Consider the following 6,995-nt stretch of genomic DNA (forward strand, 5'->3'; position numbering starts at 1 on the left):
TTATGAGCAATTAAACTTTCTTGGACCTTACTTGCTTGGTCCCTTCATAATAATTCTCTAAGGTCTTCAAATTTTGAAGGCGGTGGGAAGATGAACTTTTTCACATTCTTCTTTTCATAAAGAACTCAAGAGAATGATCATTGCTTCTTTATTTTTCCATAGGCTTTTCTATGAGCCTCAACCCATTCATCTCTATCAAGAGAAATCTTTATACCATCTTCTTACTTTATTTGAGGCTTCCACTCCTTCCTAACACAATCCCAATCATCCATCATATCACTATCCAAACATATTTCCATTTTGTATTTCCAATGGGTATAATCGGACCCATAGAAGAACGATCTAAGGTGGTGAACTCCTTCATTGACCATCTTGATCTTTAACTCTTCTACTTAAGTTTGATGAAGAGTACACGGCTCTGATACCACTTGTTGTCCTTTGATACACCACGAAGAGGAGGGAGGATTGAATTAATGTGTGGAAGATTAATGGAAAGTGAAAAATTTAATCAAAAGATTAGATGGATGAGAAGAAAATCAACACAAAGATTTATAATGATTCGGGTATTAACCAACCTACATCCACTTTCCAACCTATAATTAGGTATCTCAATATCAATGATTCTTCTGCGGGTGCAAGATCAAACCCAAGTATTTCCAAGCTCACACTCAAACCTTTCCCTAGGAGTTTTTTCAAGCTCACCCCCAAACTTAGTGTTTAGGCTCACACCAGACCTTACAAGAGTTTATTTTCCTAGTCTAACTCTGAAACCCTTACCCAAGTGTTTAAGACTAACACTCAAATCTTTATAAGTGTTTTATGGTTCACACATTAACTTACATAAAGAGAATTTAATGTAGAAGGATGAGAAATCACTTTGCAAGAGTTTGAGCATTTAGAAAGTTGAACAACCATCGTATAAGTCTTTAAAAAGGATATTTATACATATACCAACCTCTTAAAAATGTTACAAATAATCCACACAATTTGGTAGAAGTAACTTTCTGCCAAAGAAGCGTTCTCACACTTTCTGAATATAGACATTGGAGCTCCAACGACTATTAACATGTGGCGTTGCTTTATCGGCTAATGGCACAATGGTCACTTACTTAGCATTTAATATGATTGTTGCCCCTGTGCTGGAGAAGCGCCCTTGTGGTTCCTTAAAGCGCGCCTAGAAGTGTGACCGCGTTTGAGCTCGCACTACTATTTGGCATTCTCTATCTTTCTCTTCAATAGGAGGCGCCCTCGCGCTTCATAGGGAGAAGACTCTTTGCTTGCCAGGTGTCAATGCCTGACTAGGAGGCTTCCAAGTGACTTTGAGAAAAGCGCCCGAGCGCTTTTGCAGCTTCAGCAAAGCTATTTGATTTTCTCTAAGACCTTGTATCCAATACTTAAGTCACTTTAACACTATATAATAGACACTTAAAATATGAAATTACTACACCTCAGTTTGATTCTCAAGATCAAAATTAAGGGTTCCTAAAGTCATGAAAGGACTTAGGCTAACATACACCACTCTTGTTGAATTTACCACCCTACTAAAAGAAATAAAAAAATGTCATTTCTTAACAAAAATTCGATCGAATCCTAAACACCTCTACTAACTGAAGAAACTGCCAGGAAAACGCAACCCTCTGTGATAGATGAAAATGACCTATGAGCTTCAAAAAATCAGGAGAATTGCACCATGAGAACTATCCTCAAAAGTCAGCCAAAGTCATTCTTGATGAGAAAGATGATCCTTGACCTGAATGCAAATTGAAAATCCATATTACACATCTAGCAGTTGAGAAAAAATTTAAAGAGCTCGCTAACAGAATAGGCTTTTGAGTAAATGATTTTTGATTGAGGATGAACTATCCTCTATCTGACAACTTTGTCATGCCTGAGTTCCTACCAAAATTTCAACATCCTTCTAACCTTGAGTCATATGACAATATTGGTTATATCCACAACTTTTAGAGCATAATTAATATTCACACCACCTTGACAATGTCTTACACACTCTTTTATAACTACCTTGAAGGGGCTTAAGGATGGTATCAAACCTTGCCCAAAGATTAATATCTTCTTTCAACTTTTAAATTTATTTCAAGCTTGATTTCTGGCTTCCATCTCACTAAAAAGGAACCTTCACTAACCTACTTAAAATCCAACAATTCATAGGGAGAGCAAGAAAAAATATGTTGAAGGATAAATTAGAGGAAAGAGAATGAGCAAGCTAATATTAAAAGGGAAAAAATACTCAAAGACAAAGATATGGAATAATAGATATTATTATGGGAGGAAGTACATGTGGGAAAAACTATACAAATACAAAGCAAATAGCTAGAACTGTTTATTCAGTAGGCAAAAGCTCCACTATTCATATTTTTTTATCTATATAACCATCTCAAATGAAGGCCAAGAAAATCTTAATTTGCCATGGTGATGCATTATTAATTGAAGGATACATGCATAATTACTTAGTCAAAAAGGATTTTTGTGGATAATAGAAAGCTCAATTAATATGCTCACCTTGACAGCTTTTATAAAAAAGGACTGACCTCTAAAAGCCAACCCCATTTACCATGCCTTTTGTGGTGGGAGGGTGATCCATCCTAGTAAAAGGATAAAAAATATTGAAAGCAAATTAAGAGATGAGGAAAATAACTAAGGAGTTTATGGTTGAATTCATGGTGGTGGATATGCCTTTTGCCAATAATACGACTATTAGGTAACCCATCCTTCATGATACTTATACATCCACCAATATTAGTTTCTTGTAATGAAGATTTTGAATTCTAAGAGAACTGTATAATGAAAAGTAATAAAAAACTGCCAAAAAATCTATTTCAATGCCTTAAAAAGGGTTTTTCAATTGTACAAATTGATTCTTGGATAACCATTAGTACAAATAGTGGAGCAAATATTGAAGAGGCGACGATGAAGTGGAGGTAAAACTTGGGAAGAAAGCTAAAATTGATAGTATACTTTAGGTTGATCTAAAGAAAAAAAATTATAAAAGTTCTATAGTGTAACTTGACTCTTTTGCATGGACTACTAATATCTAACATTAGTGAATAAGGAAGTGATCTCCCACAAGTTAATTATTGATCTGTGTAAGCATCATTTCTTGGTACCCTTTTTTTCATAACTTGGTTTTGCCTTTTAATTTGATTTTTAGTCTATGATGATAACTTAGACTTGATTGCGTCTTATCAAGATAAAACAGACTCAGTTAGGTTACTTTAAAAGCTTAGAAAGACAAAAAGAACCATTAAAAGATAAAAAAATTAGACCTATTCTAAGATTAAATGTAGATATCCCCTTAATCATGGGCTTCAAGATGATATCCTTTAAAATGGAGGGTCAATCATGCCCTTAATTAGGTGTTTAGGTTGATAGCTCATCGGTGTCAACCTATTGGCCTCTCTTATTGATTATGCATGTAAATTAGACTAAGGCATGCATGTGTATGATATTCACTTGGCTTATTGGTAAAGACTAGATATTAAAGAGATACTAGGGCAATTATAGAGTTCTTGAACTCTATAAAGACATCATCTTGAGCATAACTTTTTAGGACCGACCCTAAGTGATTTGCAAACTTGTTATTATGTTGAGGAATTGATGCCCGTACTAGGTTTATTTTGAAATGACTCGTTTGGCTAAGGGACTTAGAGGAACACAATGATCAAGTGACCAATGAGAAAGTAGAGTCGCCTCCCAAAATGTCGTGACAAATAGGAAAATGAGGATGACAACTTTGTAATTTTTGCAGAGAGCTTATGATTCCCCATCCTAAATATAAGAGATAATGGGTTCAAAAAGTTAGGTACAAATATGGAAGGTTATGAAGCGTCCCTATCCACTTTGGAATGAGCCTAGCCTCTACCAGAGTAAACGAATATTTTCCTAGCCTAATAATATTACCTTAACCTAGTCCCATCTACTCATTTTAAACATAAATTTTTTTTATCTTATTTAGCATGTAAGGTGAGAAAAGCAATTCTAGCCTAAGTAAAAGGTACATTACTACCTCGACTAATGCTAGAGGGAAGGTACATTAATACCTTAACTAGTCCTAGCAGGAGGTACTTTGGTATTATAGGTTTTATCTTCACATCTGAATGTGACCAAATTATAGTCTGATTTTATCACCTAAACTTAAGTGTTAGATTCTTTTTATCCTAGCATTTGAGGTAAATACATAATGAAGTGCACAAGCTTACATTGATAAGCTGGTTTATTTTATTATAGGCATATGATATGACCACATAAGATGCTTGACTAATTTTAGTTCTTTATAAATGTGAGGTGGAAACCTAGTGCAAAAAAAAATAAACCATACATAGGGGTAATGAGAATAGAAAAAATCTAAAAAAAAAAAAGATTAAGGGTAATAGGGAGATTCAAGGGGAATTAATTACAGCCAATGGCCTTAAGGCCTCAAATCAGATAATAAAGAAATTAAATACTTAACTAACCTAATAATCCTAAGAAGTTCGAATAAAGTGGGTTTGAAAACCAAGGAATTAAACTTGCAACTAAGAAAAAATTTAGGTTAGCAAAATAAATCATTCAAATAATCTAGCAAATAAACAAATATAGAAAAGTGAGATTAAAGCATGTTAAAATATAAAATAACATTTAAATTATAGGAATTTAAACAACAAGAGATAATAGGACTGATTAAGCATGTAATTAATTGAAATAATAGGAAGTTAACCAAAAATAGGGTCTAAGTGGAGGTTGAGCTCGCATGAGTTCAATCTCTAAAAACCTTGAAAATCACCAAACAACAGTGCTTAGTAACAAAACAATAAAAATGAAGGTCCAGACCAGAGGACTGAGCTCGCGCGAGTTCAGTCCTAAATCCTTAATAGAAGCTTAAAACGATAGTAAATGAAAAGAAAAAATGACAAAATGGAGGCCTGAGCTCACACGAGCTGAGGCTTCATAAGCCTAAAAACTCTTAAAATGACAATATTTTCCTAGAAAAGATATAAATTCTATGGGTCTAGGTTGGCCTCGCGCGAGTTCAACTCACAGAGAGCCAAAAAATTGTGTTTTTACACCCCAAACACAAAAATGCTAAAATAAAAGAGAAGAAGACGAAGATAAAGGACATAAAAAAGACAAAGGCCACACCTAATATCATATTAAATTATTTTCGACCTTCAAAAAAGGTGGTATTAATATAAAAATTTAAAAGAAATGCTTTTTAAATGAAGAAAATGTTTGTAACCATAGGAAATACTACCTAGAGGTTTAAAATGGTGGAGGGGATTTTGTTGCTTAGGGTATTTCGAGGTTAAAGGAGAGGAGTGAAGAGAGAGTGGCTAGGGTTCTTTTGTATGTAATTGAAAGTTAGAAAAATTAGGATTAGGTTTAGGAAAATAAAAGGGGTAAGATGTGTTTTAGGTTTAGAAATCGGAAGGCTAGAACTATGCCTCGTCATTTAATAAATTTTTATCATTAACTAATATAGCACCAGGTTGGAGGGGCTTTGCCTCAACTGAACTTGTGTGAGTTCAAGCTGAGCTCGCTAGAGCTGAGCCTGACCTCATGCGAGTGGAGGTTGAATTGGGGTGAGCTCAACTTACTAGTCAGGCAAAATGAGACTTTTTATGTTCAGGGCTCTAGGATTGATCCTGGGGGAGGGGGCATTTTCTTAGACTTTCATAAAATTCCTTCTTCAAAAGCATTCACCAACTAAAATATCTCATCATCGAGCTTATAAAAATTTTAATCTGAAAATTTAGTGCGAATAGTTTGCCCTCTAATTTGGTGGAGAAACTTTTGTAGAATTTGTTTTTGAATAAAATACTTTTTAAAAAAATGAGTTTGAACAAAAAATAATGAAGATTTTGAGGTTTAGATATTGTATCTTGTGCTTGTGTGTTTTGTGCGCTAATGTGATTTCAACATCTTTTTGTGTAAGAATTGTGAGGATGGGTTCTAGACGTTTGTACCATGTCTATTAGATTGGATTTTGCCATTTTTATGCATAAGATTTTTTCTTGTGTTTTGGATGGTATTTATTGTCAGCATATATTTTTCGAATCTAGATATCGAGAGAATTATGAAAAACCTAATGATAGAAGTTACTATTGTTCTTGAGTTTTGAGAGGTTAAGGATAGTCAATTCCCAATTAGGATTATAAATAATTGAACTACAAAGTATTTTTTAAAATCAATTTGGACTACATTGACATTAAAAAAAAATTAAGTTTAAGGCGTGAAATTGGAAATTCTAAGATTTTAGAGGTCAAATTGTAAAAATTCTCAAATATTTCTAACCCAGAGCTAATCTAGTGTGCGTACAGCCGAATCGGCTGTATCCAAATCCAGTCAGCTCTACACAATATCGATTGGCTTCGAACTCCAAATCCGACGTCGTTTTGAGTATTTTATTTTTCACTTTTAAACATTGAAATAAATAAAAATATATTTTCTATAATATTTAGTGATAATTATTTAATTTTTTAATGACTTTTATAGTAATTAGTTTTTTAATCATGAATATTTATAAAAAAAACTAGAACATATGTCATTAGACATTTATTAGACATTTTTTTATAAATAGAATAGGAGGCCCTAAGTTTGATATTTATTTATTTATTTATTATGTCGATATGCCAATATTAAAAAGAAATTGAATGATAGCATTATTAAATAGATTCCGACCACTAATCATAAATATTCTATTCATTTATTAAACCCAATTTCTCTCACACTTTTTTTTTTAATTAATTCTTATGAAAAGGAATCATGTGCCCGCATTCTACAATCATGCGGAATTTGAAAATGATTTTATAACATAAGGTTGATGAGTTTTATATATACAATAAAAACCTTGTTGTGTTATATATTTAGTATTAATTAAAATTTATAACCATAAAAATATTATAATTTAATAAAATTTAAATACTAAAATTTTTCTTTCAATTTAATATTTATTTTGTTGGCAGAATGACAAGATACATTAATATTTTATTTATTAAAAT

The sequence above is a fragment of the Ricinus communis genome, chromosome 9, assembly GCF_019578655.1.
Source record: "Ricinus communis isolate WT05 ecotype wild-type chromosome 9, ASM1957865v1, whole genome shotgun sequence".
In the NCBI taxonomy this organism is placed as follows: Eukaryota; Viridiplantae; Streptophyta; class Magnoliopsida; order Malpighiales; family Euphorbiaceae; genus Ricinus; species Ricinus communis.